The sequence below is a fragment of the Cricetulus griseus genome, chromosome 2 (assembly GCF_003668045.3).
Source record: "Cricetulus griseus strain 17A/GY chromosome 2, alternate assembly CriGri-PICRH-1.0, whole genome shotgun sequence".
In the NCBI taxonomy this organism is placed as follows: domain Eukaryota; kingdom Metazoa; phylum Chordata; class Mammalia; order Rodentia; family Cricetidae; genus Cricetulus; species Cricetulus griseus.
The window spans coordinates 421335832-421352433 of record NC_048595.1 but is presented as its reverse complement, the minus strand read 5'-3'; positions in this window follow the sequence as shown (position 1 = coordinate 421352433).

The window sequence follows — 16602 nt, the reverse complement described above, 5'->3', positions numbered from 1 at the left end:
TTTTTTCTGTCTGTGCTCAGGGCTGTAGGACCGGTTGCCAGAGGCTCTCCAGCTTTCCTGATAGTAGCCCTCCATCTCCTCTGACCTCTGAAGAGCATCCTCGAAGGTGCTTTCGGGAAGTGTTCATCTCAAAATCCTGATCCTCAGCCACATTGTTTAGTTCTACGGGAACCAGCTTCTTCCTGTGGGCCACCAGGTCTCTGGCACTTGCTCATGTTTTTGAAAGCTGTTTACTGTTTTCCCTACCCCAGTCTCCACAAGAATGTCTATGGCGATAGTCAAGATGGACAATTTCTTCGAATATTTCAATAGCTTCTTAGGATCGGGTTCGCGGCCAGGTGTGCCTGCAGCTAGCTTCTCCACAACTTGGAGCATCGACTCCGCCACCATCTCTGTCATTGGCGTGGCCTCCACTCCAGAACTAGAGGCTGGATTTTGTGCCCCTTTGACATAGGCATAACCAAGCCAATGGATGAACTTGATAGACAGTCAATAGGCTTTCAGGTTGATTGGGGAAAACTGTCTATACTTTATACTATCTACTTCCTGGATAAAGAGTATGATTGCAAAGAGATATGATTGATGGTCCATCTTTATTAGTTGAAAACCCACTGTACCCTTGACTGGGAAGCAGGCAAGGCTATGCTATCACTTTGTATGAACAAGTTGTCTTGATGATAGAACTGTGCAACAGGCAGCGAACAGTGTCAGTTCTTTTGAGTCACCATTACAACAAGTTCACACTTACTGATTGAAACCTAAACCTTGTTGTGTCTAGTGAAGGGTAAAAGGCAAAAGCGACAAACCCAGCTATTAATAAAATTATGGTAATAATAATAATAAAAGTAATAATAATAATAACACGGGGAAAGATCTCAGTGGAGCTGTTTATCTATCTAGATTTGGTATCATGGATTGCTGTTATTTTTTTCCAATGTCAAGGTCCACAGAAATACAATATGACAAAGTATCTGGTGAGTGAAGGTTCAATTTCTCTAACTTGTAACTGTCATATGTCTGTAATAATTCTTGAATGAAGCTTTTGTACTTTAAGCTTTTTATTAAAATGATTTGTGTAACTAATTCCTTATCTACAGGGAACTGAGTCTTCACTGGGAAGTTTGTTTCTATGATACTTTCTGCCTTTGCTACAGAAAGAAGCAGGGAGTGTTACTATATTGATGTTTTCTGTTTTGTATTACAGTTGCTACCTTTCCAACCCTGTCTCTTGGAAAGGAGCAGCAGAAAAGAAGCATGTTAGAGTAAGCAAAGAGCTGAATTGCTGATAACTTCACATAAAATGTGTCATTCTCTTGAGTTGCCAGCATTGTAAGTAAACTGTGCTGGAGCTCCAATGATAACTTGAGATTGGCTGTATTGTATCATTAAACACCATTTCTCTCCTATATCTTGTCTAGTCATTACAGTTTCTCAGAAGCAAAATTGAACAATAATAGGAGCAAAATGTTACACTAATATTTAATGTAATATTTTTGGGACCATAAGGGGAATAAAACAATTCAAATGTAAATGTTTTGGAATAGGATACTTTCAGTTTAGAGGTTTTCTGGGGATGACCTTCATATTGCTAAGGTTTTGCCTGTGAGAGATGAGGACACAATTGTGTCCTTATCTGTAAACAATTGTGAGATGAGCTTCTAATATTTATATATGAATCTGTGGCAGCCTTTTCACTTTTCCTGTGGTTCTCCAATACAGCTATTTCTAAACTTTGAATTCCACATACCAGAAAATAAAGACATTAAAAAATCCCATTAAGTTGTCTAAAATCAAAAACACCAATGACAGTTTATGCTGGAGAGGATGTGGAGAAAGAGGAACACTCCTCCACTGCTGGTGGGAGTACCAACTTGTACAGCCACTGTGGAAATCAGTATGGCGACTCCTCAAGAAAAAGGGAATGAGCCTACCACAAGATCCAGCAATTCCACTCCTAGGCATATACCCCAAAGAAGCACATTCATACAACAAGGACATCTGTTCAATCATGGTCATAGCAGCATTATTTGTAACAGCCAGAAACTGGAAGCAGCTTCTGGTTCCTCTCAAGTTCTAGATGCCCCTCAACCAAAAGAATGGATAGAGAAAATGTGGTACATTTACACAATGGAGTACTACTCAGCAGAAAAAAACAATGGATTATTGAAATTTGCAGGAAAATGGATGGAACTCAAAGAAACCATTCTGAGTGAAGTAACCCAATCATAAAAAGAAAAACATGTTATGTACTCACTCATATGTAGATTTTAGACATAAAGTAAGGGACTACCATCCTACAATCCACACTGCCAGAGATACTAGTAAACAAAGAAGACCCTAAAAGAGACAAACTTTGTCCCCTGGAGAAGGGGAAAGGGTCACCATCCCCTGAGCAAATTGTGAACATGGGAAGAGGGGGGAGGAAGCTACAAGAGTGAGAAGGGAAGAAAAGGAAGGATGTGGAGGTCATGAGGAAGCAGAAATTTTGAGTCAGGTGTGGATTAGAAGAAAGGACATATGACAGGTAGGATTTTAGCTGGGGGGTGGTAGAGGAGGAAGAGAGGGAGAAGGGAACTGGGATCATCATGTAAATCAATCTTGTTTGTAATTCAAATATATAAAAATATATAAAAAATTTAAAAATCCCATTAAGTAACGACAGGTATAATTTTAAGAAATGAAAGAAATAATTCAATAATTGTGAAATAAGTGGTAGTCCTGCTGTTGAACGTATTTTTATGAACCAGTGTTCAAATAATCCTTTTTGTCCCTTCTCCTCATTAAAGAAGGACACAAAATGTAGGTTTGGCCTATCAGAATGATTTTTGTTTGCATCTCTACTGGACAAAAAAGATACATGAATTACCTGAGATCTAAACTGTTTCTATGATCTAGTCCACTTCTAGCAATTATTACTGTTAGGTTTTGACAGCTGTGAAATTGTGTCTCCCAGTAATGTCAGAAACTACATGAATAAAGTCTCACCAATATGACTGGCCACACCTGAGCTGAACAAGAACCACCATAGATAAGTCAAAATGGATTGGAAAAGACCTCAAGGACTCAGTCCTACACAACTACAGGCAACTAAGGAATGTTAGAAGGGGAAGGAATAGTGTCCCCCAGAGAGTAGTACACCACCTGGTTAAACCATATCAAATGGTCATCTCTGAAAATCTACATACACATAACAGACTATTATACAGACAGAGCAGGTTAATTTAGGAATATGTATTTATATGCTTATAAATATATTTGTGTAAGAACAACTAATGAAAAATGAGGCCATGGATTTGAAAGAGAGCACAAAGGAATAAATTTGAGGGCTTAGAGGGAAGAAACAGAAGGGGAAATGATGCAATTATATAATAACCTCAACAATTTGTTAAAAGTCAAATACCCGAGTAGTCTCATTGTTCTTGATCTTTTTTATTTAGAAAAAAAAATGTCTTTCAAAATCAACTTCCTTGGTGGCATATTTCAAGGAGTACATTTTACTCTAACAGTTTGGGGCAGGAGAGATGGCTCAGTGGGTAAAGTGCTTGCTGTGCAAGCATAAGGATCTGATTGCAGCATCCATGTAATAAAGTATCCAACTGTAACTCCAGCACTGCCTGGGCAGTGTAGGCAAGATGGTGAGCTCAGAGTTCAGTGACAGAGGCTGTCTCAGAAAATAAAGTGGAGAGGCTGGAGAGCTGGCTCAGCAGTTAAGAGAACTCATCGCCTTTTCGGAGTACCCAGATTTCATTTCCAGCATCCAAATTGTGCAGCTCACAACTGCCTGGAACTCCAGCTCCAGGGATTCCAATGTTATCATCTTGTCTTTGTTGGCACCTGAATTCACATGCACACACACACACACACACACACACACACACACACACACACACACACACTCACACGGGGGGAAAAAAACCCCTAAAATTTAACATTTCATAAAGAAAGTAATACTTATAAAGAAACCATTGAACATTTTATAAATTAGGAAAGTTGACTACTTATTTTTAAATATATGGACTAGAGCCTACTCTATGATAGAGTTATTTTAGCACTGTCTTGTTATTTATAGAATATGATAAAAGGGGTAGTTAATTCCCAAAGCTATTATCTTATGAGTTTTGGATTCATGCATATGCTCAAAATGGTGTCATAAGCTTGCAGAGAAGAATATGAATGCCAGTGGGATATAATTCATTACTTTAATTTTAAGACAAATAAAACATATGATTTCCAGAAAGCAACTGGGCAAATAATGACTGAAACAAATCTATGCAGAATATCTTTCTGAACTCCATAGCTTAGATAAGCTAGTTCTAGGAACCATATTAATTTCAAGAAAAAGCTCAAAATGAGATAGAAATTGAGAAATTGATGAAAATAATAATTAAGGGGTTTTTCAAGAAAATAACAAAATAGATGATGAATAATTAGAGCACTTGATCAATAGTAACCTAGCAGAGTTGCTCATAACCAACAATGTACTTCCATGGTACAAACATGAAAGAGAAAAACATTGTTAGGAGAATCTATGTCACTATACAACAATAATATGGCTAGATACGAAACGTAATTCTCAAAGAAATTTGGGGACCAGATTCCTTCTCAGAGTAAATGGTGAATACCCTGGCCAAAGAGGCTACCATATCTGAATTCCGGGCACTTTGACTTCACATAACTTCAATCAGAAGCATTGAGCTCCTAGGGTGCTCCCTACCCGAAATCCAAAGTTCATCATTTATTACTTTGTTATAGGTAGTGTATACGGCAGCTCTGCTGATGAGCTGCATCACCAGAAACCCTCAGGGTAGCACTGAATGACTTGAGATCCAACCTATACTAATTAAGTGTGATTAAAAGCAATACTAGCCCCACTCCCACATATACACACACTTGCTAGGATCCTTGGGATCCAGAGAGCAGACACTTGAAAGAAGCGGTCTGAAGCAAAAAAATATTAAGAGAGCTTTCATATATTGGGTCATAAGGAAAGGAAATAGTGTTATAAAATTGTGTGTGTTCACATTCAAGATGAGCTCTAGGTAGTGCAGAAACAGTGCTAAATGGGCAGGGTGCAGACAAGATTTAGGTCATTAAAGAGATGTGGTATCAGTGAAAAATTAGAATCCAACAGAATTTTGGTTTTTATAAGAGCTTAAGAAAAATCCCAGCGCCAAAGGGGCTGCTGGAGCTAGCAGGTAATAATGTGCACACAAGTATAGTCTGTAACTTCAATGCTCAGCATGTGGGGGGTGGGAAATCATGCCGTATTCACAAGTGGACAATGGAAACTCCAAAGATGTATACAAGGCCAGCAGATGCTACTGTAGCAATAAGAGACAAAGCTAATTGTAAATTAGAACAATATTCAAATTTGAGACCTTTCCTTTAACTTGAGCAGACCCAAGATCTGTGACTAAGAGGAACCACAGCATAGCACTTCATTGATCTATCTTGAGTATTCTGTTCTTTTAGGAAGATTTGCAAAGTCCCCAGCCAGAGTAGCACTCTTTCACATGTCAAGTTCTCTGAAAACAAAGTATGTTCAGCATTGCACCATTATTTCTGGACATGTTTTGAGAATGGGGGTTAGACAATAAAGAGGAGGAGGAGAAAAAGGAGGAAGAAAAAGAGGGGGATGAGGAGGAAGGGGAGGAGGAGAAGCAGGAGTAGGAAGCAACAGCTGGAGCTGGTACTGGTAGTATTTGGATAAGAAGTATACGAGTAATATTAGTTTCAAAATGCATTACTAGCATCTCCTGCCACTGTGTGACAAGTATCTGAGCAAGATCATTGTCTATCTTGTTATTAAAACAGGAGAGGGAATTTGTAAAGAAAGATGAAATCAATTGAACTTTTTTTTTATTAGGTTATTGCCGTATGGCAGGCATCAATCATACTAAGGTTAAGAAATAACAGAGATGGATAAGCAAAATCAGAGTTCTCCTATGGCTTGAGTCTGGGAAAGAAATATATAGATGCATAACATACATTAGAAAACAAATGCTTATGGCTGGATTCTAAAATGTAGCAACAGAAAGATACAACAAAAAATTGACTGACAAGCACAAGAGCACAGAGTGGTCCCAGCATACTTTTTTTTCTCCTGTTTTTTATTTAAATTAGAAACAATCTTGTCAATTCCAGTTCCCTCTCTCTCCCCTCTTCCCCTGCCCCCCAGCACACTCTTCTTAAAGATTCTTAAATAGTCAGTGATATGCTTCATCACTGACAAGTTTTCATGATGCCTTCAACAGGCAACATTCCGTGTGATGTTACATTTATTTTCTTTGGGAAGGAGGATGTTGAGGAAATGTTGAAGTATCTTGTTAGCATTTTTAAAGTTACTGGCATTTCCACATCATCACCTTCTTTTTGTGCTCTGACCCACAACAAACATATAAACCTCTTATGGTTCTCCTCCAGTGTTCGGTCTGTACCCTTAACAGGAGGAAGGAAATTTGTAGTGACCAATCAGCAAGATGTAGGAAATTCCAAGAACTACAAAAGCCATTCTCTGGCTAGGGAAGGCAAAGTGGAAGACACAGTCCTCAAGTCCCTTCATTCTTTAGCAGTACATCTACTATGATTTAAGAAAATCAATAGGTATAATGTTAATTTTTCTAATATGTAATTAAAATTATATAGAAGTGATACAACTCTGTAGCTCACAGAAACTCATCTTGTAGTGAAAGATTGGCTAGAATTTACATGAATCCTGGACAAGCCTCAAACTCACACTGTCCTCTTGCACCATCATTCCAAATGTGTGAATTACAGGTGTGAGCTACATGTCTGGCAGTTTGTAATAATTTTAAAATATAACTGCAAAATCCAACTAAGGTCAAGTGCTGTATTTGATACATAATACCTCTTAATAAATATTCATTGAATAAATTAATGCAGGAGCTGGAGGAAAAATTACATTAGATAACAGTACAAGGAGATCAAAAGGCTTATTTTAATATTTGTAATCCATTGTAGTAAAATTAGTTTTGACCTTGTGAAGGTCTCCAAGTAGTCTGTGGCTCTGGTATTTTGTCTGAAAAGATATAACCTTCTGTAATTTGGGAAGATGGTATAGCTGGTTAGGGTAATCCCATAGCACAGAGGAGGATGGTGGATTCTCAGGCCCTGACCTGCTGTTACACTATTTCATGGCTCTGTGCAATGATCTTAGTGCTGGTTTTCTCACTGGGAAACATACACATGTTTACAGGCACGTTAAACACTTGGATAACAAAAAGAAATGTTAGTGATCAAATACTTTTGACATAAAGGTGTGAATCACAATTAGCTCTCCCAATTCATTATCAGTTTTCCATGTATCCTGAGTGCATTCTTTAAAATAAATTTTTATTGTTTCTCATGCAATATATTTTGATCATGTTCCTTCCATTTCCCCAACTCTCCCCAAATGCTCCCCACCTCCCTAGCTACCCAACTTAATGTTCTTCCTCTTTCTCTTTATCAAAAACACCCAGCAACCTCAACAACAATAAAAAATCCTAAAAAAATCAGAATAGACAAAAATATTGGAAAAAAATCGAGAAAACAACAAATACCAAAGCAAGAAGTACACACACACACACACACACACACACACACACACACACACACACACACACAAATCCAAAACAAAAAAAAAAAAATAAGGAGCCCATTTTGTGTTGGTTAGCTACTGCTGGGCATGGGTACTGCCCTAGAGTGTGGCTGATTGATCCAGTAGCACTTCATTGGAGAAAACTGTTTTTCCCATTCCCAACAGCTATCAGTTGCAAACAGTTTCTTGGTGGGGCTTTGTGTTCACCTCCCCTTCTCATGCTAGGACTTTGTCTGGCTTCAACTTGTGCAGACATTGTGTGCTGTCATTGTCTCTGTGAGTTCATATGTGTATCAGTTCTGCTGTCTAAAATCTATTGTTTCCTTGGAATCATGCACCATATCTGGCTCTTACAATCTTTCTCCTTTTCTGCACAGATCCTGAACCTGGAGGAGAGGAGTTTGATAAAGACATCCCATAAATCATAGCCATTACTTACACACCCAGTATAACTGTGCCACACTTCCCAAATTCTGAATTTTTTTATTACTATGTTAAACCTTTTTTCTACTGCAAAACTTTCAGTGATTCTTCTTCTCCAAGTTTTGGCAGAATGGTCTGTTTCAACTCAAAAATACTTACTTATTTTGGAGTGTGACTAAACTCCAGATGAAAAAAAAAGTGAAAGGAAGTTAAACTACAATGATTGCATATAGACATTAAAAGGTTATTTGTAATTTCTGCAAATGGACAGTCGTAAGAAAAGCATATGCTGATCTGAAGCTGCAGCGTTTGATTGGGTGATTAAACTCAGCAATTCTAATCTCATCTTGCATTCTGATGTTGATTGCTGTTCTTTGTGTTATGGCTACAGAGTCCCAGAATAGCAGTTGCAGGATGAAGATGCCATCAGAGATTATAAAAATGAATGTGACTTTATATAGTATCTTTCATGTGTCCCATGTTTTAAAAAGGGAAAAAATGAACTCACGAATGATATTTCAATGGCAGAGATGAAAATCAACACCAGTGTTTGCAGAACTGGTACAGTCCAGTTGAGTAGCAATGGAAACAGTCCATCATAGAGGCATTTCTAAGTGTTGAATGACCTCTATCTTTACACAGCTTGGACTTCATTCTCAAACTGCTAATATAAATGCTGAATCTCCTTCTGCCTGACTTCATCTTTAGCTAGCAGATGGAAACATCAGTCCTGTTGTCCACCCTTCTTCAGAATTCACAGTCTGAGAAAAAGGAATGAGATGACGGGCTCCACATTAGTAATCTAAATAACATTCTTCAGGAGAAAAATTTTAATATTTTGCCATTCGTCTGTGTCAATATTTGGTAACAACAAACCCAAATACACTTAATTCAACTGGAAGCTAAAGGACTAGACAGTTTCAGGGTCACATACTCATTCTTCCCCCTGCCTTGTAATTAAGCACTTGCTATTTAACCGATTTTAGAACATGCCCAGAAACAAAGAAGAGCATGGTTAGATAGTAAAATGTCTTATGCTGAAACCGATGGGATAATATTGATTAACTCTTACATCTTTTGGGGGGTATGTCTTTTAAACCACCACCAGTCTTCACTGAGGTCAGGGTATCTCCTGTTTTCTCCCAGAATGCTGTGCTTCTGCATAGCATGGAAATGGTTATAATATTACATCTGATTAGAGTCTGTCAGACCATATAACCTCCAGGATTTGTTTTGCTATTGTGCTGTAAGTAATTAGTACAGAGCACATTCAGTTAATATTTATTGAAATGATGAATAAATTATTCCAGAGGAAAAGCAACCTTATCGCCTGAAAACCACAAGCATCATGTGACTCCCAATCCTTAAGTATATCCATTTCAGAAAGAAATTATCTCTATTTCAGATACCAGACTTTAATCATGTTAATTGGAGCAAATTCTGTGAACAAAGGTGTGTAAGGCTTTAAGAGACTGGAATTTTAGGCAGCTCATTTCCCTTTAAGATCTTCATTGGCACTTTCTGAATACCAAACTCAGAAAGGTCAAGTGCCATAATCTAGCTGCTTCCCAAGGGGAGACACTGCTTTGCTGAGAGACCATTTGCAGATCATTTAAAACACTCCTGGACAGAAGCGGGAGAATCAGCGTAGCCAGAGGGGGCTCACCTACAAAAAGATTTCCCTGTAAGTAACGAAAATGTGAGGCTAGTACTGTAGTAATAATATTTTAAAGATGTAATTATGTGGTGCTTTTCTGCCTAGGGGTTCAAGACATTATTACATTTGTCATCCCAGGAAGGTTTCCGAAAATTACAAATGGCTCGTCATATAAGAAACCAAAGACAAAAGGCACAATATTAACACGGAGGGGACATTTTCTTGATTCATGTGTATTATTTATCCTCCCATTAAAGCTTCATCCTCCAAATTCAGATTCCAATAGAAAAACCACAATTATTCCCACTGTTTTCAAATAAAAATAATAAGAATCAGTAGTTCATTTTTAGATGGTGATTTTTCATCATTTATTTTTGTTTGTTTGTAGGCTCTGCATCTGTGTAAGAAAAAAGTGATATTGGCAGGAATCATCTAGAGATTTAAGCTCATTGAGTGGGAGGGGTTGAGAAGAGATTTCTTAGAATTAAATTTTGGAAAACCTTCAGAAAGGCCTGTGGGAGCAGTACAGAAAGGACCCAATTTTGCTGTTCCTTTGTGGTATGGTCTCTATGAGCGATAAAAGAATTACTTGAGAAACAATTACAAAGGAAACAAATTAAACGAGGACTTTTCCTTGCTTGAGTCTTCACCCAGGAGGGAATACTTAGCACCCTTTCCTTATTATTTCAGTCCTGAACCCCAATGTTTCTCCAAACTCATCATTTTCTCCCAATGCATGAGAGAGAATACTTTTCCAGAGTTATTTTATACATGTATCTTGCTCTATTGCCTGATTCTTTAACTTCTGTAGACTCTGAATGCTTAATTTGAAACTATGAAATCTAAAGGAGACTTGTGATGGTACCATCAGGAAAACAGCCTCAAGCTATACACCTGAATATATAGTATTTACTATACTCACTATGGCAAAAACCTTTGTCTTGGCATTAAAAATAACCATATTGTTACCTTCTTCTCTGCAAAGTTTGTACCCATTCATAGTTCTTCGTTTATCCAAATTGTCAATGCACAAATAACTTGATTTTACACAAATGAAGAGACAAGAAAATGTGTTCTAAGTTGAGTAGTAGGCAAAGTTCATATTTTTTTCCACTTGTTCCCCCCACTGTTTGTTTTGGCTGTTTTCTTTGGAATCATCATCACATGCTCTTAATCACATCCATCCTGTGATATAGCATGTTATTTATCATCAGAATCATATATATATATATATATATATATATATATATATATATATGTAATCTCCTTGCTAAGAGTAACAAAATGCATTTGAAACTATAACATTCAACTGTGCAATAAAAGACAAAAAGATAAAAATGAAGGAAAACAAATGTGAACTGTAATTAAGATTGATAGAGAGAGTACTCTTCTTTGGGGAAGCCACTATTATAAAATTGACATCAATGACCACAGTAAATACTTGTGATAATCATGGGTAGCAGCTATGACATTTTGTATTTTGGAGATAAAGCAAAACACCTAAAATTCAGTGAAGGTAATTCTTAAGAGTAGCATGCTAGAGCAACGGTTCTCAACCTGTAGATTGCAATCCACCTGGGTGGGTCACATATCAGGTATCCTGCATATCAGATATTTACAATATGGTTCATAACAGCAGAATATTACAGATATGAAGTAGCAGCAAAAATAATTTTACAGTTGGGGATCGCCCCAACAGATGGAACTGTATTAAAGGGTTGAAACTTTAGGAAGATTGAGAACCATTGTGCTAGAGGACAGTAGTACATGGTAGCAAGTGAAGAAAACTTGGCAGCTTTCCTCAAGTCTGCACTTTTAGTCACTGGTTAATGTTAAATGCATCAACGGAGACAAACGTTCCTTGCTGTTTATTTAGCCTTTCGTTTTCAGTTACCATCTCTTCTAAAGATCAACAGAGGCAACCAGAACAACATAGCAGTTGTATTTGTATGCACTGGGTCTGTACAAGACTGGACTCCCCTTCATTAGACAGGCATGGGTAGGGGATAGGTTAAGTGGGACTCTACACCTCACAGCTGAGCCATTGGCTACTGATAGATTCTGTGAGAGTGGGAATCATTTCCTTTAATTGTGTATTCTCTGGGGAGCCCAACAGGTGTCAGTGCATAATCCAATCCATTGGCCACAGGATGGACATGGTTAAATTCCACAGGTTCCAAAGCAAAACAGAAAAGGCTTGGATCTGGGGTGCAGGCCTCTAGTATTGGAGAAAGGGTTTGATTGTGATGAGAGGGGGGCAAGAGAAAATACAAGTGAGAGATATCAGAATTCATCACATGTATACTTGAAACTGTCAAAGCCTGCATTCCACCTGGGCATCACACAAGAGCTGAGCCTGTTGAAGGGGGTGCAAATGAGCCAGCCCTGAAGGCATGAGAGAAAGAGAACTAACCCCCATTCCCCTTGTATTCCCCCTATAGCAATCAGGAGAGAGGACCCTGCACATTGCCTTAGCAAAACAGTAGAACTGGTCCTGGTGATGGAAGTGTGGGGGACTTGGATCTGAGGGTCTAGAGCAGGAGAACTGACCCTGCTCCTTGCTGCAGGTTGCATTGGGTGAGCTAACCTAGGCAGTGCTGGAGAGCTCACCTGGGATGTGACTATGAGGGAAAGCTGGCAGGCTGACCAATCCAGCTACCACCCAGGCCTAGAACCAGGGCTATGAGTTAGCCCACCCAACATCCACTGAATCTATGACCTGTTGGAGCATGTGAAGGGGACAAACCTACAGACGCAAAACAGCAAGTTCTCCATAACACAGGACAACAGGACATCCAAGAGGAGCCCCGGTGAGAGTTCATTTTTGATAATGTAGCAGAAACCAGGGAACTTAAGCCAGGCCAATCACTCATGGCAATGAACACTTGCAAATAAAGATGAGTGGACTATAGAGTAAACTTGTGACTCAAAGTGGTCTACACTACAGATCCATGACCAAGATTCTTCCTTTTCTTCTGCTTTACTCCTCCTCCTCCTCCTCCTCCTCATCCTCCTCCTCATCCTCCTCCTCTTCTTCTTCTTCATTTTTGGTTTTTCTCTTAAATTTGGTTTTGGTTCGGGGGAGGTTGCAAGAACAGAGGGTGGATGTGAGAGCTCAGGGAGATAAGTGGAATCTACATGCTTGATGTGAGATCCACAAAGAATCAATAAAAGGTTTTTTAAAGAAACTGTCAGAGAGCATTCTTAATGAAAACACAGTATTACGATGGTCAAGGTCTGACCTATATTAGTAAAAGACAAAAGAAGCTCCAGATAAGAGTTGAAGACTAGAGAAGCAGTAGGCTTCTTGCAATGGCTTCTCTTCTGGGCCCAGACTACTTAACTCTTTGGATTGCACTGAACTGTAGCCAAAACTACTGAGTCAACATCACTATTACCCATGTTAGCAAAAAATTTAGGAAAATAAAACTGTTTAAAAAAAAGATTGAAAAGTAAACAAATATCTTTGGATTTCAGAAAGGGAATGAATGCTTTTTCATAACCTGGATCTCTGTTCGCTGGAACCTGATCTTCATTCAGATTCAAGCACTAATGACAGGATAGTTTGTGGACAGCAAAAAGGCGTCCCTAATTACCAAGATGTGGCAGGGGTCAAACTCAGTTCAAATTCATCTCTCTTCAATTTTCAAGCCAACATTAAAGTGGTTATACATAGAAAAATATTCTGGAAACAGTATATTGGAAGCTTGGCAGGATACTTGATGTAATATGCAGTGTTTTTCTGTCAAAACAGAACGATAGTGGCTGTTAAAGAAAAATATTAAATGAGTACCTGGATGAAATAGTGATTGTATGTCATTTGAAAAAAATGTCACCTGGCAGTTCTCCTGGCACTTGTTAGGCACAGGCATTATAAAAATGATCTGAGTTTTTATTTAGAAGGCTGAAGACATAGCTATAAAATTTATCAGAGAAATAATAGCAATGTGGTTAGGAAATAAGCTGAAGAATAGGTAATCTTAAAGATTGTATTGATTAGAGAAATCAACAGAATCAGGATAACAAGAATAAAAGTAGGTCTACAAATTGAATGCTAGTATCGCAGGATTGTTGGACTGTGCCTAAATGGTGGAATCTGGAAAACACAAGGGAATTTTGTCTATACTCACTCAGTTAATCTTGAGTGAAGAATAAGGGAGGGTTATGAAGTGTGTAAATAACCACAAGATATATTAAAGAAAGCCATATATCTAGAGTACTGCATGTGAGGGCTCCAGTATTTCCTGTGCCATTCCAGCACTCTATGGAACTATTGAGTTGGTTTAGAGCACTACAATTTAAACAAGACTGGAATTAACTGGGAAATCTCAAGAAGAGAGAATATATTGTTGAGAAACAAGTATTGCTAAGGAAATTGCAATTTGCTTAGATGGAAGAGAAATTGTGCAAACTGTCTTCTCATGACTTGATGAGGTGTCAGATAGAAGAGGAATCAGTGAAGAAATAGGAAATGGTGTGGATAAGGTATGGAGCTAAACAGAGTGAGAAAAGGGGTGCTGATGCTTAGGGAACACATGTGTTCCTGACCATTTTCTCTGTTCTGTGGTTGTACCCAAAGGAAGTAAAAAGCCCAGAGTCTATCAGGATGAATACTTTTGTCTAATGGAGGCCACTAAAGGTTATTTATAACAGGCAATAATTAAAACCAAAGATGGAATGGTATTGTTTATATATTTTTCAATGGGAGCATTATTGGATTTTTTGAAAGAGCAATCTTTGTTTCAAAAGACTGTCCTACAGCTCATACGTTGGTGTCATCAGGTTCTAGAGCTTTAAATACCAGTAGTGTTCTTCAGTTAGGCTAGCATCCAAGAATATGAATGCTCATTTGCAAATGTGCCCCACAGGAGCACTTGCTCATGCTTTAGTACTACTATACTTTTCACCTTTCAAATTGTTTCTGATTCCAAGCCTGACTGCAAGCAGATAATCCACTGAGATACCAAACACATTAGTTCTTATAAGTATTTCATAATATGCTTGAGTCTTTGTGCTTTTAGCTATGCCCTCACACCTCAGGTACCTATAGAGTACTTGTTTTGTGAAATCACTGTCCTTGATGATGGAGACACCACAGTCAGTAAAACAGAAAATAAAAGCTTTCAATTAGAATGTATAGTCTAGTCACCTATTTGACAGCATTTATCCCAAATGCACTACAAGTGCTGAAAAACTAACCTTGAAACTCATAAAAATAAAATGATCATGTGTGAAGAGCTGGATCCTGTGAAGGTAGTTGCTTTGGTAGATAACAGGAGACTGAAGACTCATGGTTGACAGCAGGCAGATGTGCCAAATTCTGAATGAATGGAGAGGACTGGGGCCATGGGAACTGGTGTATGCAGATTGTAAACTAATTGTTCAGTCTTTGAGAGCTTCAGGTTCCTTTGTATTTATCAAAGAACTAGCTTATCCCTAGTGATAGTATAGACATAGTTGTTTTCAGATGGATCTTGCACATCTGAACCACATGTAAGAGTCCAGACAACAGGTGTAGTCCCTAAACACCAAAAGAATTTTTCAATTTCTTGAACTGTGTAAATTTTGTTTCTTTATTTCCTCAAGACTATGAGGACAACCTGTCCCCTGATTAATATTGGACTTACTATTTACCAAGAGAAATGGCACTAGGCCAGATTTTATTTTAATTGAAATGCAACGTTTACACACGAGTATCTTGAAGGTATTGACTATCATTTCATTCCATTCATTAATTATTTACATTTTATTAGGCTTTTGAGATTACACTTTCCATAATATATGTTCTGATCAAATTCACACATCTCCCCCAACTCTTCCCTCTTCTCAACTTAGCCAAATTTGTGTCTTTTTATATCCTCATCAAGGACAGTTTGCACTGCTCAAATATTCTGGCTATGTGGCCTTTCACTGAGCCTAGTTGACTTAGTAGAAGATAAACTCTTGAGAAAACTGACCCCTCTCGTAGCAGCTAACACTTGTCAATAGCTCCACAGCTAAGGGTGGTGTTTCATGACTAAATCTCCTCTCCATGGCTTTCATATCTTCCAACTGCCTCTGCCTCCAGAATGTTGTGACTAAAAGCATGTGCCACCATTCCTAGTTTAACTATCATTGTAAACTCTATTTTTTAGCATGTGTTTCTTCTTATTGAATGAATTTCAATCAGAAGCAATCCACGGAGAAGAAATTATCTTTTCTTTCTCTTTAAATTTTATGATGCTTAAAACTGGGCATAGAAGCTTGTTTGTCTTCTTAACTAATGTCTTTATTTTCTCAAATGATATATATCCTTTTACATATGGTGGGTTTAGGATTAACTTAACTGCTTTGTTAACTTGTTACATTTTAAGTATTTTAAATAAAAGTATGATTATCTGTGTGTTCAAGATGATGGGATGTAGAAACATGAATGTAATAAAGGCAAAAAAAAAATCAGGTTGGAAATTCCTTTTTTTCTTTTTCTTTCTTTCGTTTTTTTTTCGAGACAGGGTTTCTCTGTTTAGCTTTGGAGCCTATCCTGGCACTTGCTCTGGAGACCAGCCTGGCCTCGAACTCACAGAGATCTGCCTGCCTCTGCCTCCTTAGTGCTGGGATTAAAGGCATGTGCCACCAACACCTGGCAGAAATTCTTAATTAAATGATCACTGTTATACTCTAAATTTAGTTCCATTGACAGTCACGCAAATTTGGTAAGAAGATAAAGATAACAAAGATGATAGAAGATTTTTGGGTGTTTCTCTTGTTGGTATTATGTATGTTTGGAATAGATGACAACAAAAGCAAGAGAGCAATTTCATAAAAGTACATTTAATAGCATTTCAACATGTGTACAAGTTTTATGATGTATTTCCTGAATTACTTCAACCTAATCATTCTACACAGGAGTTTTACCAGTCATAGTTATGTATTTTAATGCATT